We start from the raw sequence: 26890 nt of genomic DNA, 5'->3' as shown, positions 1-26890 counted from the left end.
GTGCCTGTACGCCGAAAGTGTCCCGCAATTCTTCTGGCCACCGACAGCATCTCTTGCACACCCCTGTCGTTTTTTAAATAATTCTGCACCACCAAATTCAAGGTATGTGCAAAACATGGGACGTGCTGGAATTTGCCCAGATATAATGCACGCACAATATTGCTGGCGTTGTCCGATGCCACAAATCCACAGGAGAGTCCAATTGGGGTAAGCCATTCTGCGATGATCTTCCTCAGTTGCCGTAAGAGGTTTTCAGCTGTGTGCGTATTCTGGAAAGCGGTGATACAAAGCGTAGCCTGCCTAGGAAAGAGTTGGCGTTTGCGAGATGCTGCTACTGGTGCCGCCGCTGCTGTTCTTGCGGCGGGAGTCAATACATCTACCCAGTGGGCTGTCACAGTCATATAGTCCTGAGTCTGCCCTGCCCCATTTGTCCACATGTCCGTGGTTAAGTGGACATTGGGTACAACTGCATTTTTTAGGACACTGGTGAGTCTTTTTCTGAGGTCTGTGTACATTTTCGGTATCGCCTGCCTAGAGAAATGGAACCTAGATGGTATTTGGTACCGGGGACACAGTACCTCAATCAAGTCTATAGTTGGCTCTGAAGTAATGATGGATACCGGAACCACGTTTCTCACCGCCCAGGATGCCAAGGCCTCAGTTATCCGCTTTGCAGCAGGATGACTGCTGTGATATTTCATCTTCCTTGCAAAGGACTGTTGGACAGTCAATTGCTTGGTGGAAGTAGTAAAAGTGGTCTTACGACTTCCCCTCTGGGATGACCATCGACTCCCAGCAGCAACAACAGCAGCGCCAGCAGCAGTAGGCGTTACACTCAAGGATGCATCGGAGGAATCCCAGGCAGGAGAGAACTCGTCAGAATTGCCAGTGACATGGCCTGCAGGACTATTGGCATTCCTGGGGAAGGAGGAAATTGACACTGAGGGAGTTGGTGGGGTGGTTTGCGTGAGCTTGGTTACAAGAGGAAGGGATTTACTGGTCAGTGGACTGCTTCCGCTGTCGCCCAAAGTTTTTGAACTTGTCACTGACTTATGATGAATGCGCTGCAGGTGACGTATAAGGGAGGATGTTCCGAGGTGGTTAACGTCCTTACCCCTACTTATTACAGCTTGACAAAGGCAACACACGGCTTGACACCTGTTGTTCGCATTTCTGTTGAAATACTTCCACACCGAAGAGCAGTTTTTTTTTGTATTTTCACCAGGCATGTCAATGGCCATATTCCTCCCACGGACAACAGGTGTCTCCCCGGGTGCCTGACTTAAACAAACCACCTCACCTCCCCAGCGCCAGCAACACCCATATCCTCCTCATCCTGGTGTACTTCAACACTGACATCTTCAATCTGACTATCAGGAACTGGACTGCGGGTGCTCCTTCCAGCACTTGCAGGGGGTGTGCAAATGGTGGAAGGTGCATGCTCTTCACGTCCAGTGTTGGGAAGGTCAGGCATCGCAACCGACACAATTGGACTCTCCTTGTGGATTTGTGATTTTGAAGAACGCACAGTTCTTTGCTGTGCTTTTGCCAGCTTAAGTCTTTTCATTTTTCTAGCGAGAGGCTGAGTGCTTCCATCCTCATGTGAAGCTGAACCACTAGCCATGAACATAGGCCAGGGCCTCAGCCGTTCCTTGCCACTCCGTGTGGTAAATGGCATATTGGCAAGTTTACGCTTCTCCTCCGACGATTTTTATTTAGATTTTTGAGTCCTTTTTTTTACTGATCTTTTGTGTTTTGAATTTTACATGCTCTGTACTATGACATTGGGCATCGGCCTCGGCAGACGACGTTGATGGAATTTCATCGTCTCGGCCATGACTAGTGGCAGCAGCTTCAGCACGAGGTGGAAGTGGATCTTGATCTTTCCCTATTTTTGGAACCTCAACATTTTTGTTCTCCATATTTTAATAGGCACAACTAAAAGGCACCTCAGGTAAACAATGGAGATGGATGGATACTAGTATACTTATGGATGACGAGTGACTGACGACACAGAGGTAGCTACAGCCGTGGACTACCGTACTGCGTCTGCTAGTATAGAGATGATAATTAATGATATAAAAAAAATATATATATAACTACTGTAGGTATATATTATATAATGACGGACCTGGTGGACACTGTCAGCAGACTGCTAAACTACTAGTATGATGAAGACAGAAAAAAAAACCCCACCACAGGTAGGTAGGTATACAATTATGGACGAGCACTGACGACACAGAGATAGCCACAGCCGTGGCCTACCGTACTGCGTCTGCTAGTATAGAGATGATAATTAATGATATAAAAAAAAATATATATAACTACTGTAGGTATATATAATGTAATGACGGACCTGGTGGACACTGTCAGCAGACTGCTAAACTACTAGTATGAAGAAGATAGAAAAAAAACTTCACCACAGGTAGGTATACAATTATGGACGAGTGACGACACAGAGGTAGGTACAGCCGTGGACTACCGTACTGCGTCTGCTAGTATAGATAATATACTAAATATATTACTACTGTAGGTATATAATATAATGACGGACCTGGTGGACACTGTCAGCAGACTCCTAAACTACTAGTATGAAGAAGATAGAAAAAAAAACCCACCACAGGTAGGTAGGTATACAATTATGGATGAGCACTGACGACACAGAGATAGCCACAGCCGTGGCCTACCGTACTGCGTCTGCTAGCATAGATAATATACTAAATATATTACTACTGTAGGTATATAATATAATGACGGACCTGGTGGACACTGTCAGCAGACTGCTAAACTACTAGTATGAAGAAGATAGAAAAAAAACCCCCACCACAGGTAGGTATACAATTATGGACGAGTGACGACACAGAGGTAGGTACAGCCGTGGACTACAGTACTGCGTCTGCTAGTATAGATAATATACTAAATATATTACTACTGTAGGTATATAATATAATGACGGACCTGGTGGACACTGTCAGCAGACTCCTAAACTACTAGTATGAAGAAGATAGAAAAAAAAACCCCACCACAGTTAGGTATACAATTATGGACGAGTGACGACACAGAGGTAGGTACAGCCGTGGACTACCGTACTGCGTCTGCTAGTATAGATAATATACTAAATATATTACTACTGTAGGTATATAATATAATGACGGACCTGGTGGACACTGTCAGCAGACTCCTAAACTACTAGTATGAAGAAGATAGAAAAAAAACACCCCACCACAGGTAGGTATACAATTATGGACGAGCACTGACGACACAGAGATAGCCACAGCCGTGGACTACCGTACTGCGTCTGCTAGTATAGATAATATAATAAATATATTACTACTGTAGGTATATAATATAATGATGGACCTGGTGGACACTGTCAGCAGACTCCTAAACTACTAGTATGAAGAAGATAGAAAAAAAAAACCCACCACAGGTAGGTAGGTATACAATTATGGACGAGCACTGACGACACAGAGATAGCCACAGCCGTGGACTACCGTACTGCGTCTGCTAATATAGAGATGATAAAGATGATAGAGATGAAAAAAAAATATAACACTACTGCAGGTAAATATTTATATAATATAATGTATGATCGACCTGCTGGACACTGTCAGCAGAATGCGTTTATAGAATAAAAAAAAAAAACACCACAGGAGTGTTTAACTTTTTCAGGCAGACAATATACTGGTGGTCACACTGGCAGCAAAAGTGTGCACTGTACTCCTGCTATAACTGCTCCCCAGTCTCCCCCACAATTAAGCTGTGTGAGCAGTGAGCACTCAGCACAGTCAGATATACATAGATGATATATCATGCAGCACACTGAGGCTGAGCACATATATGGTATGTGTATCGTTTTTTTTCAGGCAGAGAACGGATTATAAATAATAAAACTGGTGGTCACTATCAGCAAAACTCTGCACTACTGAGTACTCCTGACAAGTTCAACTGCTCCCCAAATTAGTAGTAAATCAAATGTCACTCGTCTCTATCTTCTAATCTAAACGGAGAGGACGCCAGCCACGTCCTCTCCCTATCAATCTCAATGCACGTGTGAAAATGGCGGCGACGCGCGGCTCCTTATATAGAATCCGAGTCTTGTGAGAATCCGACAGCGGGATGATGACGTTCGGGCGCGCTCGGGATAACCGAGCAAGGCGGGAGGATCCGAGTCTGCTCGGACCCGTGCAAAAAAGGGTGAAGTTCGGGCGGGTTCGGATTCCGAGGAACCGAACCCGCTCATCTCTAATGGCCACCCAGCATGACGCCTCCCTTCTTGACCATGCTGTAATTGCAGTCGCACTGCAGTTCAGCGTGATCATAAAAAATGGTGTAGCCTCCTGCTGGTGCAGACTGTATGTGCGCGCAGGAAGCCGCCACCATTTTTGTGATCACAGCGGCTGAATGTGATGTCATACAGCCGCTGTGACCACGCCCCCTGTGTCTCCTCCATTGCAGACCCCATTTTGAAGCCTTGCCCCCGCACCGCTCCATCCCTGACTTGGAAATGGAGTGTTGCTGACCCCCCTCTCCCCCCCTGCCCCGATTGACAGGCAGAGGCGATCGCATTCTCTGCGGGGTGCCGCAGAAAATGCAGGCACATGCGTATGCTCTTAGCAATTTTTGCAGTTGGATCGCTTATTGTGATTGCAATCCAACCTGAATCAGGCCCTATTACCTATCACAATGCGCTGCGGGCAGTACAAAATTGGTTTAATATAGGAGAAAAACCCCCAGACCTGTGCTCCTTAACTGTACCTGGTGGCTAGTGGAGCGGCTGCCCAGTAATCAGTGTCCACGACAGTGCGCACACGGTCCACCCCCTACGGCCACGCTCCCCTTCATCAGCGGCCTCGTGATCCGGAAGGGCGGTGTGTGTGTGACTGACCTTAGGAAGAAACCGGAGCCTCCGCTGCAGTGACCCAGCAACCAGGGCACGGGAGTATACAGCGCCGCTGGGAGTGATGAAGCTGCAGTAAAGATGTCTATTAGACCTAGCCTGCTGCAGCCCTTGTAGATTCTCATAAAACAAGTTCTTCTTTTCTTGTCAAAATTAATAGCTAAGAATAGGCTGCCTGAGGCAGGCCCCTGTTAAGTGGCCTGCTACTGAAGGCACCAACTACAAACTGAGCTCCCTGTTCATGGAAGCGGGGTTATAGAGGAGAATGCACTGAGCTTCTTGGGAACAGTCAAAAGCTTTGAGCCGGTTGGTGCCTCAGATCAAGATCCTACTCTACACACCAATGTGAATCCTTGTGGAGTCCAGTGTACCCCACAGAAGAAATTAATGTGTCACACCCATTGGCAGCAACCTTAGAATAGCTGCTGACGGGCACAATTGAGAAAGGAAGGGGGGGGGGGACATTTGAATCCAACACATAGATGCAATTCAAATATGTAATTTGTACCTTCCTATTTTAAAATATAATGGATGAACCTCACCCTGTGAGAACAATCTTCATGATCAAGAGATCTCATATGCAAAATAAGTATGAGTTGGGATAGGGCTGGGGAGGGTGGCTGCTCGGGCAGCCCCTCCCCCGTCAAGTTAAGGAGATTCAACTGAGGAAGCACAAGGGAACTTTCGTCTGGGGACAACAACTGCAGGGAGACCACATCTTTTCAGATGAACATGGGAGGGCGGAAGGCTGCCTAATACTGAAGCACCATCAAATATCAAACCATATGCAACAACTAGTACAAGCATTCCTGGGGGAAGGTCTGCAGAAGACGGATTTGCATACGGTGATGTCATCCAAGCAGTGGGCCAAAGTTGGCTGGAACCCTCATCTGCATATGAAAAGAGAAAAGGGGCATGCAGGGCATGGCGGCCTTTTGCGGTGCTTGGATGACCCTTAGTTCGCATTAAACACCCCCACCCTCCTTTTGTGTGGGGCTCATGTTGGCTCTGCCCCAGCCCCTGAAGCATTCAAGCTGATTTCTTGCAGCAGCTGGGCACTGTAACAGCTCCAGAGCTGCTCTGTAAGGCAACTAAAAGGGTGTGGGCCCTGCAGCACTACCTGTAGTTCGCATTGTGCGTTTGAAGGCACAAAGTAAGCAGACAGGAGGATAAGTCAGGATAGTGCGCAAGGGCATAGAAGGGAGCGGCTCAAGAAAAGAGAAGTGGAAACAGACAGCAAACTAGGCTGGAGAGAGACCTGAGACAAAGAGATCTGAATTATACGAGAGCCGACCAGGGGAAACACAAATTATGCAGTCAAGTTTCCCACATTTGGGGAAATCGCAGGGGCAGCACACCCAGAGTGCAATGGGTGAGCCTTGCCCTGGGAGAAGCACCTTCATGATCATAGTATCTCACCTGGCAGGTAAGTAGGAGTTGGGCTAGAGCTGGGGAGGGTCGCTGCTCGGGTACCCCCCTGTAAAGTGAAGGAGATCCAACTGAGGCAGCACAAGGGAACTCTCGAAAGAAGAACAAGGCTAGAGGAAAATCTGAGACAAAGAAATCTGACTTTTACCAGAGCTGACCAGAGGAAAGCACAAACACAGTCCCCCACTACCAAAAATAATGCAGTCAAGTTTCCCACATTTGGGGAAATCACAGGGGTCAGTATACCCAAAATGCAATGAATGAACCTCACCCTGGGAGAACAATCTTCATGACCATGGTATCTCCTATGCAAAATAAGTATGATTTGGAATAGGGCTGGGGAGGGCCGCTGCTCAGGCACATCTCTGTCAAGTAAAGGAGATTCAACTGAGGCAGCACAAGGGAACTCTCATCTGGGGACAACAACTGCAGGGAGAACACATATTTTCAGATGAACATGGGAGGGCAGAAGGCTGCCTAATACTGAAGCACCCCCAAACAACAAACCAAATGCAACAACTAGTGCAAGCATTCCTGGGGGAAGTTCTGCAGAAGACGGATTTGCATACGGTGATGTCATCCAAGCAGTGGGTCAAAGTTGGCTTCAACCCTCATCTGCATATGAAAAGAGAAAAGGGGCGTGCAGGGCTTGGCGGCCTTTTGCGGTGCTTGGATGACCCCTAGTTCGCATTAAACTCCTCCACCCTCCTTTGGTGTGGGGCTCATGTTGGCCATGCCCCATCCCCTGAAGCATTCAAGCTGATTTCTTGCAGCAGCTGGGCACTGTAACAGCTCCAGAGCTGCTCTGTAAGGCAAGTAAAAGGGTGTGGGCCCTGCAGCACTACCTGTAGTTTGCATTGTGCATTGGAAGGCACAAAGTAAGCAGACGGGAGGAGAAGTCAGGATAGTGCACAAGGGTATAGAAGGGAGCGGCTAAAGAAAAGAGAAGTGGAAACAGACAGCAAACTAGGCTGGAGAGAGACCTGAGACAAAGAGATCTGAATTATACGAGAGCCGACCAGGGGAAACACAAATTATGCAGTCAAGTTTCCCACATTTGGGGAAATCGCAGGGGCAGCACACCCAGAGTGCAATGGGTGAGCCTTGCCCTGGGAGAAGCACCTTCATGATCATAGTATCTCACCCCCCTGTCAAGTGAAGGAGATCCAACTGAGGCAGCACAAGGGAACTCTCGAAAGAAGAACAAGGCTAGAGGAAGATCTGAAACAAAGAAATCTGACTTTTACCAGAGCTGACCAGAGGAAAACACAAACACAGTCCCCCACTACCACAAATAAAGCAGTCGAGTTTCCCACATTTGGGGAAATCACAGGGGTCAGCATACCCAGAATGCAATGAATGAACCTCACCCTGGGAGAATAATCTTCATGACCATGGTATCTCCTATGCAAAATAAGTATGATTTGGAATAGGGCTGAGCAGCGGCCCTCCCCAGCCCTATTCCAAATCATACTTATTTTGCATAGGAGATACCATGGTCATGAAGATTGTTCTTCCAGGGTGAGGTTCATTCATTGCATTCTGGGTATGCTGACCCCTGTGATTTCCCCAAATGTGGGAAACTTGACTGCATTATTTGTGGTAGTGGGGGACTGTGTTTGTGCTTTCCTCTGGTCAGCTCTGGTAAAAGTCAGATTTCTTTGTCTCATATTTTACTCTAGCCTTGTTCTTCTTTCGAGAGTTCCCTTGTGCTGCCTCAGTTGGATCTCCTTCACTTGACAGGGGGGTACCCGAGCAGCGACCCTCCCCAGCTCTAGCCCAAATCCTACTTACCTGCCAGGTGAGATACTATGATCATGAAGGTGCTTCTCCCAGGGCAAGGCTCACCCATTGCACTCTGGGTGTGCTGCTCCTGCGATTTCCCCAAATGTGGGAAACTTGACTGCATAATTTGTGTTTCCCCTGGTCGGCTCTCGTATAATTCAGATCTCTTTGTCTCAGGTCTCTCTCCAGCCTAGTTTGCTGTCTGTTTCCACTTCTCTTTTCTTGAGCCGCTCCCTTCTATGCCCTTGCGCACTATCCTGACTTCTCCTCCTGTCTGCTTACTTTGTGCCTTCCAACGCACAATGCGAACTACAGGTAGTGCTGCAGGGCCCACACCCTTTTACTTGCCTTACAGAGCAGCTCTGGAGCTGTTACAGTGCCCAGCTGCTGCAAGAAATCAGCTTGAATGCTTCAGGGGCTGGGGCATAGCCAACATGAGCCCCACACCGAAGGAGGGTGGAGGTGTTTAATGCGAACTAGGGGTCATCCAAGCGCCGCAAAAGGCCGCCATGCCCTGCACGCCCCTTTTCTCTTTTCATATGCAGACGAGGGTTGAAGCCAACTTTGACCCACTGCTTGGATGACATCACCATATGCAAATCCGTCTTCTGCAGAACTTCCCCCAGGAATGCTTGTACTAGTTGTTGCATTTGGTTTGTTGTTTGGGGGTGCTTCAGTATTAGGCAGCCTTCTGCCCTCCCATGTTCATCTGAAAATATGTGTTCTCCCTGCAGTTGTTGTCCCCAGATGAGAGTTCCCTTGTGCTGCCTCAGTTGAATCTCCTTTACTTGACAGAGATGTGCATGAGCAGCGGCCCTCCCCAGCCCTATTCCAAATCATACTTATTTTGCATAGGAGATACCATGGTCATGAAGATTGTTCTCCCAGGGTGAGGTTCATTCATTGCATTCTGGGTATGCTGACCTCTGTGATTTCCCCAAATGTGGGAAACGCGACTGCTTTATTTGTGGTAGTGGGGGACTGTGTTTGTGTTTTCCTCTGGTCAGCTCTGGTAAAAGTCAGATTTCTTTGTTTCAGATCTTCCTCTAGCCTTGTTCTTCTTTCGAGAGTTCCCTTGTGCTGCCTCAGTTGGATCTCCTTCACTTGACAGGGGGGTGCCCGAGCAGCGACCCTCCCCAGCTCTAGCCCAACTCCTACTTACCTGCCAGGTGAGATACTATGATCATGAAGGTGCTTCTCCCAGGGCAAGGCCCACCATTGCACTCTGGGTGTGCTGCCCCTGCGATTTCCCGAAATGTGGGAAACTTGACTGCATAATTTGTGTTTCCCCTGGTCGGCTCTCGTATAATTTAGATCTCTTTGTCTCAGGTCTCTCTCCAGCCTAGTTTGCTGTCTGTTTCCACTTCTTTTTTCTTGAGCCCCTCCCATCTATACCCTTGTGCACTATCCTGACTTCTCCTCCCGTCTGCTTACTTTGTGCCTTCCAATGCACAATGCAAACTACAGGTAGTGCTGCAGGGCCCACACCCTTTTACTTGCCTTACAGAGCAGCTCTGGAGCTGTTACAGTGCCCAGCTGCTGCAAGAAATCAGCTTGAATGCTTCAGGGGCTGGGGCATAGCCAACATGAGCCCCACACCGAAGGAGGGTGGAGGTGTTTAATGCAAACTAGGGGTCAGCCAAGCGCCGCAAAAGGCCACCATGCCCTGCACGCCCCTTTTCTCTTTTCATATGCAGACGAGGGTTGAAGCCAACTTTGACCCACTGCTTGGATGACATCACCATATGCAAATCCATCTGCGGCAGGCCTTCCCCCAGGAATGCTTGCACTAGTTGTTGCATTTGGTTTGTTGTTTGGGGGTGCTTCAGTATTAGGCAGCCTTCTGCCCTCCATGTTCATCTGAAAATATGTGTTCTCCCTGCAGTTGTTATCCCCAGATGAGAGTTCCCTTGTGCTGCCTCAGTTGAATCTCCTTTACTTGACAGAGATGTGCCTGAGCAGCGGCCCTCCCCAGCTCTATCCCAAATCATACTTATTTTGCATAGGAGATACCATGGTCATGAAGATTATTCTCCCAGGGTGAGGTTCATTCATTGCATTCTGGGTATGCTGACCCCTGTGATTTCCCCAAATGTGGGAAACTCGACTGCTTTATTTGTGGTAGTGGGGGACTGTGTTTGTGTTTTCCTCTGGTCAGCTCTGGTAAAAGTCAGATTTCTTTGTTTCAGATCTTCCTCTAGCCTTGTTCTTCTTTCGAGAGTTCCCTTGTGCTGCCTCAGTTGGATCTCCTTCACTTGACAGGGGGGTGCCCGAGCAGCGACCCTCCCCAGCTCTAGCCCAACTCCTACTTACCTGCCAGGTGAGATACTATGATCATGAAGGTGCTTCTCCCAGGGCAAGGCTCACCCATTGCACTCTGGGTGTGCTGCCCCTGCGATTTCCCCAAATGTGGGAAACTTGACTGCATAATTTGTGTTTCCCCTGGTCGGCTCTCGTATAATTCAGATCTCTTTGTCTCAGGTCTCTCTCCAGCCTAGTTTGCTGTCTGTTTCCACTTCTCTTTTCTTTAGCCGCTCCCTTCTATACCCTTGTGCACTATCCTGACTTCTCCTCCCGTCTGCTTACTTTGTGCCTTCCAATGCACAATGCAAACTACAGGTAGTGCTGCAGGGCCCACACCCTTTTACTTGCCTTACAGAGCAGCTCTGGAGCTGTTACAGTGCCCAGCTGCTGCAAGAAATCAGCTTGAATGCTTCAGGGGATGGGGCATGGCCAACATGAGCCCCACACCAAAGGAGGGTGGAGGAGTTTAATGCGAACTAGGGGTCATCCAAGCACCGCAAAAGGCCGCCAAGCCCTGCACGCCCCTTTTCTCTTTTCATATGCAGATGAGGGTTGAAGCCAACTTTGACCCACTGCTTGGATGACATCACCGTATGCAAATCCGTCTTCTGCAGAACTTCCCCCAGGAATGCTTGCACTAGTTGTTGCATTTGGTTTGTTGTTTGGGGGTGCTTCAGTATTAGGCAGCCTTCTGCCCTCCCATGTTCATCTGAAAATATGTGTTCTCCCTGCAGTTGTTGTCCCCAGATGAGAGTTCCCTTGTGCTGCCTCAGTTGAATCTCCTTTACTTGACAGAGATGTGCCTGAGCAGCGGCCCTCCCCAGCCCTATTCCAAATCATACTTATTTTGCATAGGAGATACCATGGTCATGAAGATTGTTCTCCCAGGGTGAGGTTCATTCATTGCATTTTGGGTATACTGACCCCTGTGATTTCCCCAAATGTGGGAAACTTGACTGCATTATTTTTGGTAGTGGGGGACTGTGTTTGTGCTTTCCTCTGGTCAGCTCTGGTAAAAGTCAGATTTCTTTGTCTCAGATTTTCCTCTAGCCTTGTTCTTCTTTCGAGAGTTCCCTTGTGCTGCCTCAGTTGGATCTCCTTCACTTTACAGGGGGGTACCCGAGCAGCGACCCTCCCCAGCTCTAGCCCAACTCCTACTTACCTGCCAGGTGAGATACTATGATCATGAAGGTGCTTCTCCCAGGGCAAGGCTCACCCATTGCACTCTGGGTGTGCTGCCCCTGCGATTTCCCCAAATGTGGGAAACTTGACTGCATAATTTGTGTTTCCCCTGGTCGGCTCTCGTATAATTCAGATCTCTTTGTCTCAGGTCTCTCTCCAGCCTAGTTTGCTGTCTGTTTCCACTTCTCTTTTCTTGAGCCGCTCCCTTCTATGCCCTTGCGCACTATCCTGACTTATCCTCCTGTCTGCTTACTTTGTGCCTTCAAACGCACAATGCGAACTACAGGTAGTGCTGCAGGGCCCACACCCTTTTAGTTGCCTTACAGAGCAGCTCTGGAGCTGTTACAGTGCCCAGCTGCTGCAAGAAATCAGCTTGAATGCTTCAGGGGCTGGGGCAGAGCCAACATGAGCCCCACACAAAAGGAGGGTGGGGGTGTTTAATGCGAACTAAGGGTCATCCAAGCACCGCAAAAGGCCGCCATGCCCTGCATGCCCCTTTTCTCTTTTCATATGCAGATGAGGGTTCCAGCCAACTTTGGCCCACTGCTTGGATGACATCACCGTATGCAAATCCGTCTTCTGCAGACCTTCCCCCAGGAATGCTTGTACTAGTTGTTGCATATGGTTTGATATTTGATGGTGCTTCAGTATTAGGCAGCCTTCCGCCCTCCCATGTTCATCTGAAAAGATGTGGTCTCCCTGCAGTTGTTGTCCCCAGACAAAAGTTCCCTTGTGCTTCCTCAGTTGAATCTCCTTAACTTGACGGGGGAGGGGCTGCCCGAGCAGCCACCCTCCCCAGCCCTATCCCAACTCATACTTATTTTGCATATGAGATCTCTTGATCATGAAGATTGTTCTCACAGGGTGAGGTTCATCCATTATATTTTAAAATAGGAAGGTACAAATTACATATTTGAATTGCATCTATGTGTTGGATTCAAATGTCCCCCCCCCCCTTCCTTTCTCAATTGTGCCCGTCAGCAGCTATTCTAAGGTTGCTGCCAATGGGTGTGACACATTAATTTCTTCTGTGGGGTACACTGGACTCCACAAGGATTCACATTGGTGTGTAGAGTAGGATCTTGATCTGAGGCACCAACCGGCTCAAAGCTTTTGACTGTTCCCAAGAAGCTCAGTGCATTCTCCTCTATAACCCCGCTTCCATGAACAGGGAGCTCAGTTTGTAGTTGGTGCCTTCAGTAGCAGGCCACTTAACAGGGGCCTGCCTCAGGCAGCCTATTCTTAGCTATTAATTTTGACAAGAAAAGAAGAACTTGTTTTATGAGAATCTACAAGGGCTGCAGCAGGCTAGGTCTAATAGACATCTTTACTGCAGCTTCATCACTCCCAGCGGCGCTGTATACTCCCGTGCCCTGGTTGCTGGGTCACTGCAGCGGAGGCTCCGGTTTCTTCCTAAGGTCAGTCACACACACACCGCCCTTCCGGATCACGAGGCCGCTGATGAAGGGGAGCGTGGCCGTAGGGGGTGGACCGTGTGCGCACTGTCGTGGACACTGATTACTGGGCAGCCGCTCCACTAGCCACCAGGTACAGTTAAGGAGCACAGGTCTGGGGGTTTTTCTCCTATATTAAACCAATTTTGTACTGCCCGCAGCGCATTGTGATAGGTAATAGGGCCTGATTCAGGTTGGATTGCAATCACAATAAGCGATCCAACTGCAAAAATTGCTAAGAGCATACGCATGTGCCTGCATTTTCTGCGGCACCCCGCAGAGAATGCGATCGCCTCTGCCTGTCAATCGGGGCAGGGGGGGAGAGGGGGGTCAGCAACACTCCATTTCCAAGTCAGGGATGGAGCGGTGCGGGGGCAAGGCTTCAAAATGGGGTCTGCAATGGAGGAGACACAGGGGGCGTGGTCACAGCGGCTGTATGACATCACATTCAGCCGCTGTGATCACAAAAATGGTGGCGGCTTCCTGCGCGCACATACAGTCTGCACCAGCAGGAGGCTACACCATTTTTTATGATCACGCTGAACTGCAGTGCGACTGCAATTACAGCATGGTCAAGAAGGGAGGCGTCATGCTGGGTGGCCATTAGAGATGAGCGGGTTCGGTTCCTCGGAATCCGAACCCGCCCGAACTTCACCCTTTTTTGCACGGGTCCGAGCAGACTCGGATCCTCCCGCCTTGCTCGGTTATCCCGAGCGCGCCCGAACGTCATCATCCCGCTGTCGGATTCTCACAAGACTCGGATTCTATATAAGGAGCCGCGCGTCGCCGCCATTTTCACACGTGCATTGAGATTGATAGGGAGAGGACGTGGCTGGCGTCCTCTCCGTTTAGATTAGAAGATAGAGACGAGTGACATTTGATTTACTACTAATTTGGGGAGCAGTTGAACTTGTCAGGAGTACTCAGTAGTGCAGAGTTTTGCTGATAGTGACCACCAGTTTTATTATTTATAATCCGTTCTCTGCCTGAAAAAAAACGATACACATACCATATATGTGCTCAGCCTCAGTGTGCTGCATGATATATCATCTATGTATATCTGACTGTGCTGAGTGCTCACTGCTCACACAGCTTAATTGTGGGGGAGACTGGGGAGCAGTTATAGCAGGAGTACAGTGCACACTTTTGCTGCCAGTGTGACCACCAGTATATTGTCTGCCTGAAAAAGTTAAACACTCCTGTGGTGTTTTTTTTTTTTATTCTATAAACGCATTCTGCTGACAGTGTCCAGCAGGTCGGTCATACATTATATTATATAAATATTTACCTGCAGTAGTGTTATATTTTTTTTTCATCTCTATCATCTTTATCATCTCTATATTAGCAGACGCAGTACGGTAGTCCACGGCTGTGGCTATCTCTGTGTCGTCAGTGCTCGTCCATAATTGTATACCTACCTACCTGTGGTGGGTTTTTTTTTTCTATCTTCTTCATACTAGTAGTTTAGGAGTCTGCTGACAGTGTCCACCAGGTCCATCATTATATTATATACCTACAGTAGTAATATATTTATTATATTATCTATACTAGCAGACGCAGTACGGTAGTCCACGGCTGTGGCTATCTCTGTGTCGTCAGTGCTCGTCCATAATTGTATACCTACCTGTGGTGGGGTGTTTTTTTTCTATCTTCTTCATACTAGTAGTTTAGGAGTCTGCTGACAGTGTCCACCAGGTCCGTCATTATATTATATACCTACAGTAGTAATATATTTAGTATATTATCTATACTAGCAGACGCAGTACGGTAGTCCACGGCTGTACCTACCTCTGTGTCGTCACTCGTCCATAATTGTATACCTAACTGTGGTGGGGGTTTTTTTTCTATCTTCTTCATACTAGTAGTTTAGGAGTCTGCTGACAGTGTCCACCAGGTCCGTCATTATATTATATACCTACAGTAGTAATATATTTAGTATATTATCTATACTAGCAGACGCAGTACTGTAGTCCACGGCTGTACCTACCTCTGTGTCGTCACTCGTCCATAATTGTATACCTACCTGTGGTGGGGGTTTTTTTTCTATCTTCTTCATACTAGTAGTTTAGCAGTCTGCTGACAGTGTCCACCAGGTCCGTCATTATATTATATACCTACAGTAGTAATATATTTAGTATATTATCTATGCTAGCAGACGCAGTACGGTAGGCCACGGCTGTGGCTATCTCTGTGTCGTCAGTGCTCATCCATAATTGTATACCTACCTACCTGTGGTGGGTTTTTTTTTCTATCTTCTTCATACTAGTAGTTTAGGAGTCTGCTGACAGTGTCCACCAGGTCCGTCATTATATTATATACCTACAGTAGTAATATATTTAGTATATTATCTATACTAGCAGACGCAGTACGGTAGTCCACGGCTGTACCTACCTCTGTGTCGTCACTCGTCCATAATTGTATACCTACCTGTGGTGAAGTTTTTTTTCTATCTTCTTCATACTAGTAGTTTAGCAGTCTGCTGACAGTGTCCACCAGGTCCGTCATTACATTATATATACCTACAGTAGTTATATATATTTTTTTTTATATCATTAATTATCATCTCTATACTAGCAGACGCAGTACGGTAGGCCACGGCTGTGGCTATCTCTGTGTCGTCAGTGCTCGTCCATAATTGTATACCTACCTACCTGTGGTGGGGTTTTTTTTTCTGTCTTCATCATACTAGTAGTTTAGCAGTCTGCTGACAGTGTCCACCAGGTCCGTCATTATATAATATATACCTACAGTAGTTATATATATATTTTTTTTATATCATTAATTATCATCTCTATACTAGCAGACGCAGTACGGTAGTCCACGGCTGTAGCTACCTCTGTGTCGTCAGTCACTCGTCATCCATAAGTATACTAGTATCCATCCATCTCCATTGTTTACCTGAGGTGCCTTTTAGTTGTGCCTATTAAAATATGGAGAACAAAAATGTTGAGGTTCCAAAAATAGGGAAAGATCAAGATCCACTTCCACCTCGTGCTGAAGCTGCTGCCACTAGTCATGGCCGAGACGATGAAATTCCATCAACGTCGTCTGCCGAGGCCGATGCCCAATGTCATAGTACAGAGCATGTAAAATTCAAAACACAAAAGATCAGTAAAAAAAAGGACTCAAAAATCTAAATAAAAATCGTCGGAGGAGAAGCGTAAACTTGCCAATATGCCATTTACCACACGGAGTGGCAAGGAACGGCTGAGGCCCTGGCCTATGTTCATGGCTAGTGGTTCAGCTTCACATGAGGATGGAAGCACTCAGCCTCTCGCTAGAAAAATGAAAAGACTTAAGCTGGCAAAAGCACAGCAAAGAACTGTGCGTTCTTCAAAATCACAAATCCACAAGGAGAGTCCAATTGTGTCGGTTGCGATGCCTGACCTTCCCAACACTGGACGTGAAGAGCATGCACCTTCCACCATTTGCACACCCCCTGCAAGTGCTGGAAGGAGCACCCGCAGTCCAGTTCCTGATAGTCAGATTGAAGATGTCAGTGTTGAAGTACACCAGGATGAGGAGGATATGGGTGTTGCTGGCGCTGGGGAGGTGAGGTGGTTTGTTTAAGTCAGGCACCCGGGGAGACACCTGTTGTCCGTGGGAGGAATATGGCCATTGACATGCCTGGTGAAAATACCAAAAAAAACTGCTCTTCGGTGTGGAAGTATTTCAACAGAAATGCGAACAACAGGTGTCAAGCCGTGTGTTGCCTTTGTCAAGCTGTAATAAGTAGGGGTAAGGACGTTAACCACCTCGGAACATCCTCCCTTATACGTCACCTGCAGCGCATTCATCATAAGTCAGTGACAAGTTCAAAAACTTTGGGCGACAGCGGAAGCAGTCCACTGACCAGTAAATCCCTTCCTCTTGTAACCAAGCTCACGCAAACCACCCCACCAACTCCCTCAGTGTCAATTTCCTCCTTCCCCAGGAATGCCAATAGTCCTGCAGGCCATGTCACTGGCAATTCTGACGAGTTCTCTCCTGCCTGGGATTCCTCCGATGCATCCTTGAGTGTAACGCCTACTGCTGCTGGCGCTGCTGTTGTTGCTGCTGGGAGTCGATGGTCATCCCAGAGGGGAAGTCGTAAGACCACTTTTACTACTTCCACCAAGCAATTGACTGTCCAACAGTCCTTTGCAAGGAAGATGAAATATCACAGCAGTCATCCTGCTGCAAAGCGGATAACTGAGGCCTTGGCATCCTGGGCGGTGAGAAACGTGGTTCCGGTATCCATCATTACTTCAGAGCCAACTATAGACTTGATTGAGGTACTGTGTCCCCGGTACCAAATACCATCTAGGTTCCATTTCTCTAGGCAGGCGATACCGAAAATGTACACAGACCTCAGAAAAAGACTCACCAGTGTCCTAAAAAATGCAGTTGTACCCAATGTCCACTTAACCACGGACATGTGGACAAATGGGGCAGGGCAGACTCAGGACTATATGACTGTGACAGCCCACTGGGTAGATGTATTGACTCCCGCCGCAAGAACAGCAGCGGCGGCACCAGTAGCAGCATCTCGCAAACGCCAACTCTTTTCTAGGCAGGCTACGCTTTGTATCACCGCTTTCCAGAATACGCACACAGCTGAAAACCTCTTACGGCAACTGAGGAAGATCATCGCAGAATGGCTTACCCCAATTGGACTCTCCTGTGGATATGTGGCATCGGACAACGCCAGCAATATTGTGCGTGCATTATATCTGGGCAAATTCCAGCACGTCCCATGTTTTGCACATACATTGAATTTGGTGGTGCAGAATTATTTAAAAAACGACAGGGGTGTGCAAGAGATGCTGTCGGTGGCCAGAAGAATTGCGGGACACTTTCGGCGTACAGGCACCACGTACAGAAGACTGGAGCAACACCAAAAACGCCTGAACCTGCCCTGCCATCATCTGAAGCAAGAAGTGGTAACGAGGTGGAATTCAACCCTCTATATGCTTCAGAGGATGGAGGAGCAGCAAAAGGCCATTCAAGCCTATACATCTGACCACGATATAGGAGGTGGAATGCACCTGTCTCAAGCGCAGTGGAGAATGATTTCAACGTTGTGCAAGGTTCTGCAACCTTTTGAACTTGCCACACGTGAAGTCAGTTCAGACACTGCCAGCCTGAGTCAGGTCATTCCCGTCATCAGGCTTTTGCAGAAGAAGCTGGAGACATTGAAGGAGGAGCTAAGACAGAGCGATTCCGCTAGGCATGTGGGACTTGTGGATGGAGCCCTTCATTCGCTTAACCAGGATTCACGGGTGGTCAATCTGTTGAAATCAGAGCACTACATTTTGGCCACCGTGCTCGATCCTAGATTTAAAACCTACGTTGTATCTCTCTTTCCGGCAGACACAAGTCTGCAGGGGTTCAAAGACCTGCTGGTGAGAAAATTATCAAGTCAAGTGGAACTTGATCGGTCAACAGCTCCTCCTTCACATTCTCCCGCAATTGGGGGTGCGAGGAAAAGGCTCAGAATTCCGAGCCCACCCGCTGGCGGTGATGCAGGGCAGTCTGGAGCGACTGCTGATGCTGACATCTGGTCCGGACTGAAGGACCTGCCAACGATTACGGACATGACGTCTACTGTCACTGCATATGATTCTCTCACCATTGAAAGAATGGTGGAGGATTATATGAGTGACCGCATCCAAGTAGGCACGTCAGACAGTCCGTACGTATACTGGCAGGAAAAAGAGGCAATTTGGAGGCCCTTGCACAAACTGGCTTTATTCTACCTAAGTTGCCCTCCCACAAGTAGTACTCCGAAAGAGTGTTTAGTGCCGCCGCTCACCTTGTCAGCAATCGGCGTACGAGGTTACTTCCAGAAAATGTGGAGAAGATGATGTTCATTAAAATGAATTATAATCAATTGCTCCGTGGAGACATTGACCAGCAGCAATTGCCTCCACAAAGTACACAGGGAGCTGAGATGGTAGATTCCAGTGGGGACGAATTGATAATCTGTGAGGAGGGGGATGTACACGGTGATGAATCGGAGGATGATGATGAGGTGGACATCTTGCCTCTGTAGAGCCAGTTTGTGCAAGGAGAGATTAATTGCTTCTTTTTTGGTGGGGGTCCAAACCAACCCGTCATTTCAGTCACAGTCGTGTGGCAGACCCTGTCACTGAAATGATGGGTTGGTTAAAGTGTGCATGTCCTGTTTATACAACATAAGGGTGGGTGGGAGTGCCCAAGGACAATTCCATCTTGCACCTCTTTTTTCTTTCATTTTTCTTTGCGTCATGTGCTGTTTGGGGAGTGTTTTTTGGAAGGGCCATCCTGCGTGACACTGCAGTGCCACTCCTAGATGGGCCAGGTGTTTGTGTCGGCCACTTGGGTCGCTGAGCTTAGTCACACAGCTACCTCATTGCGCCTCTTTTTTTCTTTGCGTCATGTGCTGTTTGGGGAGTGTTTTTTGGAAGGGCCATCCTGCGTGACACTGCAGTGACACTCCTAGATGGGCCAGGTGTTTGTGTCGGCCACTTGGGTCGCTGAGCTTAGTCACACAGCTACCTCATTGCGCCTCTTTTTTTCTTTGCGTCATGTGCTGTTTGGGGAGTGTTTTTTGGAAGGGCCATCCTGCGTGACACTGCAGTGCCACTCCTAGATGGGCCAGGTGTTTGTGTCGGCCACTTGGGTCGCTGAGCTTAGTCACACAGCTACCTCATTGCGCCTCTTTTTTTCTTTGCGTCATGTGCTGTTTGGGGAGTGTTTTTGGAAGGGCCATCCTGCGTGACACTGCAGTGCCACTCCTAGATGGGCCAGGTGTTTGTGTCGGCCACTTGGGTCGCTGAGCTTAGTCACACAGCTACCTCATTGCGCCTCTTTTTTTCTTTGCGTCATGTGCTGTTTGGGGAGTGTTTTTTGGAAGGGCCATCCTGCGTGACACTGCAGTGCCACTCCTAGATGGGCCAGGTGTTTGTGTCGGCCACTTGGGTCGCTGAGCTTAGTCACACAGCTACCTCATTGCGCCTCTTTTTTTCTTTGCGTCATGTGCTGTTTGGGGAGTGTTTTTTGGAAGGGCTATCCTGCGTGACACTGCAGTGCCACTCCTAGATGGGCCAGGTGTTTGTGTCGGCCACTTGGGTCGCTGAGCTTAGTCATCCAGCGACCTCGGTGCAAATTTTAGGACTAAAAATAATATTGTGAGGTGTAAGGTGTTAAGAATAGACTGAAAATGAGTGGAAATTATGGTTATTGAGGTTAATAATACTTTGGGATCAAAATGACTCCCAAATTCTATGAACAAGGGAAAATGTCATCATCCCGCTGTCGGATTCTCGCGAGATTCGGATTCCATATAAAGAGCTGCGCGTTGCCGCCATTTTTACTCGTGCATTGAAGAGAGAGCGGAGAGGACGTGGCTATGTTCTCTCAGTGGAAATCTCAATATCAGTGCTCAGTATCAGTGGATACTTATTGCTGCTCAGTAATACTAGTAGTGTGTCTCTCCTGCTCAGTGTCAGTTCTCAGTAGTATCCTCATCAGTGCTCAGTATCACTGCTCATTGTCTTGTGCTGCATTGTTGTGCTCAGCATACTACAGTACATTACTAATAGTCCAGTGCTGCATCTTGCTGCTCAGTGTCAGTTCTAGTATCCTCATCAGTGCTCACTATCACTGCTCATTGCATTGTGGTGTTCTGTATACTACAGTAACATAGTAATATAGTAACATATAGTAACATAGTTTTTGAGGTTGAATAGAGGCAAATTGCCCATCGTGTTCAACCTGTTTTAAGTTGTGATGATTCTACATACTTGCTTAATAATGTATTATGACTAGTTAGCTACTACAACTCATGTTACCCCCGGATTAACCATGTTGATATTTTAAGTATTATAAACTTGGATAGCTTTTTCATTCAGAAATGTATCCATTCCTTTTTTAAATCCAATTACAGAGTCCGCCATTACCACCTTCCCTGGCAGGGAATTCCACATCCTGATTGCCCTAACAGTGAAGATCATAGTATCTCACCTGGCAGGTAAGTAGGAGTTGGGCCAGAGCTGTGGAGGATTGCTGCTCGGGCACCCCCTGTGAAGTGAAGGAGATCCAACTGAGGCAGCACAAGGGAACTCTCGAAAGAAGAACAAGGCTAGAGGAAGATCTGAGACAAAGAAATCTGACTTTTACCAGAGCTGACCAGAGGAAAGCACAAACACAGTCCCCCACTACCACAAATAATGCAGTTGAGTTTCCCACATTTTGGAAATCACAGGGGTCAGCATACCCAGAATGCAATGAATGAACCTCACCCTGGGAGAACAATCTTCATGACCATGGTATCGCCTATGCAAAATAAGTATGATTTGGGATAGGGCTGGGGAGGGCCGCTGCTCAGGCACATCTCTGTCAAGTATAGGAGATTCAACTGAGGCAGCACAAGGGAACTCTCATCTGGGGACAACAACTGCAGGGAGAACACATATTTTCAGATGAACATGGGAGGGCAGAAGGCTGCCTAATACTGAAGCACCCCCAAACAACAAACCAAATGCAACAACTAGTACAAGCATTCCTGGGGGAAGTTCTGCAGAAGACGGATTTGCATACGGTGATGTCATCCAAGCAGTGGGCCAAAGTTGGCTGGAACCCTCATCTGCATATGAAAAGAGAAAAGGGGCATGCAGGGCATGGCGGCCTTTTGCGGCGCTTGGATGACCCTTAGTTCGCATTAAACACCCCCACCCTCCTTCGGTGTGGGGCTCATGTTGACAATGCCCCAGCCCCTGAAGCATTCAAGCTGATTTCTTACAGCAGCTTGGCACTGTAACAGCTCCAGAGCTGCTCTGTAAGGCAAGTAAAAGGGTGTGTAGTTTGCATTGTGCATTGGAAGGCACAAAGTAAGCAGACAGGAGGAGAAGTCAGGATAGTGCACAAGGGTATAAAAGGGAGGGGCTCAAGAAAAAAGAAGTGGAAACAGACAGCAAACTAGGCTGGAGAGAGACCTGAGACAAAGAGATCTGAATTATACGAGAGCCGACCAGGGGAAACACAAATTATGCAGTCAAGTTTCCCACATTTGGGGAAATCGCAGGGGCAGCACACCCAGAGTGCAATGGGTAAGCCTTGCCCTGGAAGAAGCACCTTCATGATCATAGTATCTCACCTGGCAGGTAAGTAGGAGTTGGGCTTGAGCTGGGGAGGGTCGCTGCTCGGGCACCGCCCTGTCAACTGAAGGAGATCCAACTGAGGAAGCACAAGGGAACTCTCGAAAGAAGAACAAGGCTAGAGGAAGATCTGAAACAAAGAAATCTGACTTTTACCAGAGCTGACCAGAGGAAAACACAAACACAGTCCCCCACTACCACAAATAATGCAGTCGAGTTACCCACATTTGGGGAAATCACAGGGATCAGCATACCCAAAATGCAATGAATGAACCTCACCCTGGGAGAACAATCTTCATGACCATGGTATCTCCTATGCAAAATAAGTATGATTTGGGATAGGGCTGGGGAGGGCCGCTGCTCAGGCACATCTCTGTCAAGTAAAGGAGATTCAACTGAGGCAGCACAAGGGAACTCTCATCTTGGGACAACAACTGCAGGGAGAACACATATTTTCAGATGAACATGGGAGGGCAGAAGGCTGCCTAATACTGAAGCACCCCCAAACAACAAACCAAATGCAACAACTAGTGCAAGCATTCCGGGGGGAAGGCCTGCAGCAGATGGATTTGCATATGGTGATGTCATCCAAGCAGTGGGTCAAAGTTGGCTTCAATCCTCATCTGCATATGAAAAGAGAAAAGGGGCGTGCAGGGTATGGCGGCCTTTTGCGGCGCTTGGATGACCCCTAGTTCGCATTAAACACCTCCACCCTCCTTTGGTGTGGGGCTCATGTTGACAATGCCCCAGCCTCTGAAGCATTCAAGCTTATTTCTTACAGCAGCTTGGCACTGAAACAGCTCCAGAGCTGCTCCGTAAGGCAAGTAAAAGGGTGTGGGCCCTGCAGCACTACCTGTAGTTTGCATTGTGCATTGGAAGGCACAAAGTAAGCAGACAGGAGGAGAAGTCAGGATAGTGCACAAGGGTTAGCTGAACACACTAACCGATTGCGCCACAGAGACACTTTGCAAAAAGTATATACTGACAAAGACTAATAAGCATTCATCTAGAACGTTTCCTAGAAAAACTTTAAAAAGTCAATAATCTGGAGAGTGTTTGTAAGATGTTTCTTCCAGCAACCAATGAAGAAACACATTGGTACTTTCGCATGATGAGTGAGTGCTTCAGGATCTCTTGCACTTACATGTGCAGCAGAGTACTGCAATGGAAGCATGCTGGGTCCATAACCCAGAGGTAGGCAGATTGAAACTATCCTTTGCTATATGCATTTTTTTGTTGTTCATTAAAGTAATCCAAAACTGGGATTGATATTTTAGCTTTTATTTTTACTTAAAGTACAATAACTTTTACCATTTTAATTTGTTTTAATAGTATATTGACAGTATTGTTTTCTTTCAAAAATCCACTTAATTTTCTTTACCCTATTATTAAAATGGTAATTGACAAAAACAAACTACATTGTCACCAGAAGGGCAATACAAAATGTACAAGTGATATATTAAAATCATCTTTCCAGCTTGAATTTCAATGATGCATTGGGGCAACGATTTTGTGCGAAACATCTTCACCCTTAAATAAAGATTTTCTTAATTCCTTACCTGTGTGCTAATTAGATATCACCTTGTTTTCACATTAAACAGACTTCCACATGAGAAAGCAGCAAGGATGCAGTGGCGTTAATGTTTCCTGGTGTCAACCTGTATTATTTCAGTAGATATTGAAATGAGGATGCATCTTGCTGCCTTTCCAATGAAGCAAGTTTAATTTAGTAATAGGTGAAAAACCATCCCTACAAATATGTTAATCAGATACTTGGCTTTGTGGACACTTTTCAGAGAACAAATTAGTTAGCATAAAAATAAAGCCAGAAAATGAAGAGCTGTTTAATCACTCAATTGGATTTTTCTGCCAGCATTTTTCTTTTTCTCTGCAACCCACTGCTAAATTGTGCTTCCTAGCTGTTTTTATAAAATCACTGAATCAAATCTAACTCTGATTACATCAGAGAAGGCCAGGTACCCTACACCATAACAGGGGGTTTGAAATTTTGACTTGTCTACTTAAAGATCACCAAAATCTGATAACAAGGTCAATTAAGTCCCTGGGTGGGATTGAACCACCAACCTTTTGGTTAATAGCCTTACACACTAACTGATTGCGCCACCGCGACACTTTGCAAAAGTACATACTGACAAAGGCTAATAAGCATTCATCTAGAACGATTCCTAGAAACATTTTAAAAAGTCAATAATGTGGAGAGTTTTTGTATGATGTTTCTTCCATCAACCAATGAAGAAACACATTGGTACTTTCCCATGATGAGTGAGTGCTTCAGGATCTCTTGCACTTACATGTGCAGCAGAGTACTGTAATGGAAGCATGCTGGGTCCATAACCCAGAGGTAGGCAGATTGAAACTATCCTCTGCTATATGCATTTTTTTTTGTTAATTAAAGTAATCCAAAACTGGGATTGATATTTTTGCTCTTTTATTTTTACTTAAAGTACAATAACTTTTACCATTTTAATTTGTTTTAATAGTATATTGACAGTATTGTTTTCTTTCAAAAATCCAATTAATTTTCTTTACCCGATTATTAAAATGGTAATTGACAAAAGCAAACTACATTGTCACCAGAAGAGCAATACAAAATGTACAAGTGATATATTAAAATCATCTTTCCAGCTTGAATTTCAATGATGCATTGGGGCAACGATTTTGTGAGAAACATCTTCACCCTTAAATAAAGATTTTCTTAATTCCTTACCTGTGTGCTAATTAGATATCACCTTGTTTTCACATTAAACAGACTTCCACATGAGAAAGCAGCAAGGATGCAGTGGCGTTAATGTTTCCTGGTGTCAACCTGTATTATTTCAGTAGATATTGAAATGAGGATGCATCTTGCTGCCTTTCCAATGAAGCAAGTTTAATTTAGTAATAGGTGAAAAACCATCCCTACAACGATGTTAATCAGATACTTGGCTTTGTGGACACTTTTCAGAGAACAAATTTGTTAGCATAAAAATAAAGCCAGAAAATGAAGAGCTGTTTAATCAGTCAATTGGATTTTTTTGCCAGCATATTTCTTTTTCTCTGCAACCCACTGCTAAATTGTGCTTCCTAGCTGTTTTTATAAAATCACTGAATCAAATCTAACTCTGATTACATCAGAGAAGGCCAGGTACCCTACACCATAACAGGGGTTTTCGAAATTTTGACTTGTCTACTTAAAGATCACCAAAATCTGATAACAAGGTCAATTAAGTCCCTGGGTGGGATTGAACCACCAACCTTTTGGTTAATAGCCTTACACACTAACTGATTGCGCCACCGCGACACTTTGCAAAAGTACATACTGACAAAGGCTAATAAGCATTCATCTAGAACGATTCCTAGAAACATTTTAAAAAGTCAATAATGTGGAGAGTTTTTGTATGATGTTTCTTCCATCAACCAATGAAGAAACACATTGGTACTTTCCCATGATGAGTGAGTGCTTCAGGATCTCTTGCACTTACATGTGCAGCAGAGTACTGTAATGGAAGCATGCTGGGTCCATAACCCAGAGGTAGGCAGATTGAAACTATCCTCTGCTATATGCATTTTTTTTTGTTAATTAAAGTAATCCAAAACTGGGATTGATATTTTTGCTCTTTTATTTTTACTTAAAGTACAATAACTTTTACCATTTTAATTTGTTTTAATAGTATATTGACAGTATTGTTTTCTTTCAAAAATCCAATTAATTTTCTTTACCCGATTATTAAAATGGTAATTGACAAAAGCAAACTACATTGTCACCAGAAGAGCAATACAAAATGTACAAGTGATATATTAAAATCATCTTTCCAGCTTGAATTTCAATGATGCATTGGGGCAACGATTTTGTGAGAAACATCTTCAGCCTTAAATAAAGATTTTCTTAATTCCTTACCTGTGTGCTAATTAGATATCACCTTGTTTTCACATTAAACAGACTTCCACATGAGAAAGCAGCAAGGATGCAGTGGCGTTAATGTTTCCTGGTGTCAACCTGTATTATTTCAGTAGATATTGAAATGAGGATGCATCTTGCTGCCTTTCCAATGAAGCAAGTTTAATTTAGTAATAGGTGAAAAACCATCCCTACAAAGATGTTAATCAGATACTTGGCTTTGTGGACACTTTTCAGAGAACAAATTTGTTAGCATAAAAATAAAGCCAGAAAATGAAGAGCTGTTTAATCAGTCAATTGGATTTTTTTGCCAGCATATTTCTTTTTCTCTGCAACCCACTGCTAAATTGTGCTTCCTAGCTGTTTTTATAAAATCACTGAATCAAATCTAACTCTGATTACATCAGAGAAGGCCAGGTACCCTACACCATAACAGGGGTTTTCGAAATTTTGACTTGTCTACTTAAAGATCACCAAAATCTGATAACAAGGTCAATTAAGTCCCTGGGTGGGATTGAACCACCAACCTTTTGGTTAATAGCCTTACACACTAACTGATTGCGCCACCGCGACACTTTGCAAAAGTACATACTGACAAAGGCTAATAAGCATTCATCTAGAACGATTCCTAGAAACATTTTAAAAAGTCAATAATGTGGAGAGTTTTTGTATGATGTTTCTTCCATCAACCAATGAAGAAACACATTGGTACTTTCCCATGATGAGTGAGTGCTTCAGGATCTCTTGCACTTACATGTGCAGCAGAGTACTGTAATGGAAGCATGCTGGGTCCATAACCCAGAGGTAGGCAGATTGAAAC

The 26890-nt window shown here is 46.1% G+C and overlaps 14 non-coding genes and 1 pseudogene across 14 annotated transcripts; 8 read left to right on the top strand and 7 right to left on the bottom strand.

Annotated features, from left to right (window-relative positions):
- Positions 1–6171: 6171 nt before the first annotated feature.
- On the bottom strand, positions 6172–6334 carry LOC135039890 (U1 spliceosomal RNA). Its single transcript, XR_010233864.1, has one exon. It is a non-coding gene; the product is annotated as a U1 spliceosomal RNA (small nuclear RNA).
- A 152-nt stretch (positions 6335–6486) lies between these two features.
- Positions 6487–6650, bottom strand: LOC135039967 (U1 spliceosomal RNA). The gene has a single exon (XR_010233933.1). It is a non-coding gene; the product is annotated as a U1 spliceosomal RNA (small nuclear RNA).
- A 674-nt stretch (positions 6651–7324) lies between these two features.
- On the bottom strand, positions 7325–7487 carry LOC135039930 (U1 spliceosomal RNA). The gene has a single exon (XR_010233900.1). It is a non-coding gene; the product is annotated as a U1 spliceosomal RNA (small nuclear RNA).
- Positions 7488–7585: 98 nt separating this feature from the next.
- LOC135040000 (U1 spliceosomal RNA) lies at positions 7586–7749 on the bottom strand. Its single transcript, XR_010233965.1, has one exon. It is a non-coding gene; the product is annotated as a U1 spliceosomal RNA (small nuclear RNA).
- A 49-nt stretch (positions 7750–7798) lies between these two features.
- LOC135039984 (U1 spliceosomal RNA) lies at positions 7799–7962 on the top strand. Its single transcript, XR_010233950.1, has one exon. It is a non-coding gene; the product is annotated as a U1 spliceosomal RNA (small nuclear RNA).
- A 152-nt stretch (positions 7963–8114) lies between these two features.
- Positions 8115–8277, top strand: LOC135039895 (U1 spliceosomal RNA). The gene has a single exon (XR_010233869.1). It is a non-coding gene; the product is annotated as a U1 spliceosomal RNA (small nuclear RNA).
- A 674-nt stretch (positions 8278–8951) lies between these two features.
- On the top strand, positions 8952–9115 carry LOC135039869 (U1 spliceosomal RNA). Its single transcript, XR_010233843.1, has one exon. It is a non-coding gene; the product is annotated as a U1 spliceosomal RNA (small nuclear RNA).
- A 152-nt stretch (positions 9116–9267) lies between these two features.
- LOC135039928 (U1 spliceosomal RNA) lies at positions 9268–9408 on the top strand (annotated as a pseudogene).
- A 694-nt stretch (positions 9409–10102) lies between these two features.
- On the top strand, positions 10103–10266 carry LOC135039999 (U1 spliceosomal RNA). The gene has a single exon (XR_010233964.1). It is a non-coding gene; the product is annotated as a U1 spliceosomal RNA (small nuclear RNA).
- A 152-nt stretch (positions 10267–10418) lies between these two features.
- LOC135039889 (U1 spliceosomal RNA) lies at positions 10419–10581 on the top strand. Its single transcript, XR_010233863.1, has one exon. It is a non-coding gene; the product is annotated as a U1 spliceosomal RNA (small nuclear RNA).
- A 674-nt stretch (positions 10582–11255) lies between these two features.
- LOC135039962 (U1 spliceosomal RNA) lies at positions 11256–11419 on the top strand. The gene has a single exon (XR_010233928.1). It is a non-coding gene; the product is annotated as a U1 spliceosomal RNA (small nuclear RNA).
- Positions 11420–11571: 152 nt separating this feature from the next.
- On the top strand, positions 11572–11734 carry LOC135039888 (U1 spliceosomal RNA). Its single transcript, XR_010233862.1, has one exon. It is a non-coding gene; the product is annotated as a U1 spliceosomal RNA (small nuclear RNA).
- Positions 11735–21205: 9471 nt separating this feature from the next.
- Positions 21206–21368, bottom strand: LOC135039992 (U1 spliceosomal RNA). Its single transcript, XR_010233958.1, has one exon. It is a non-coding gene; the product is annotated as a U1 spliceosomal RNA (small nuclear RNA).
- A 655-nt stretch (positions 21369–22023) lies between these two features.
- Positions 22024–22186, bottom strand: LOC135039904 (U1 spliceosomal RNA). Its single transcript, XR_010233878.1, has one exon. It is a non-coding gene; the product is annotated as a U1 spliceosomal RNA (small nuclear RNA).
- Positions 22187–22338: 152 nt separating this feature from the next.
- On the bottom strand, positions 22339–22502 carry LOC135039989 (U1 spliceosomal RNA). The gene has a single exon (XR_010233955.1). It is a non-coding gene; the product is annotated as a U1 spliceosomal RNA (small nuclear RNA).
- Positions 22503–26890: the final 4388 nt, after the last annotated feature.

Source organism: Pseudophryne corroboree, unplaced genomic scaffold (assembly GCF_028390025.1).
Source record: "Pseudophryne corroboree isolate aPseCor3 unplaced genomic scaffold, aPseCor3.hap2 scaffold_719, whole genome shotgun sequence".
NCBI classification, from domain to species: domain Eukaryota; kingdom Metazoa; phylum Chordata; class Amphibia; order Anura; family Myobatrachidae; genus Pseudophryne; species Pseudophryne corroboree.
Note: the sequence above shows the minus strand (reverse complement) of the source record. Positions and strands in the feature narration are given on the sequence as shown.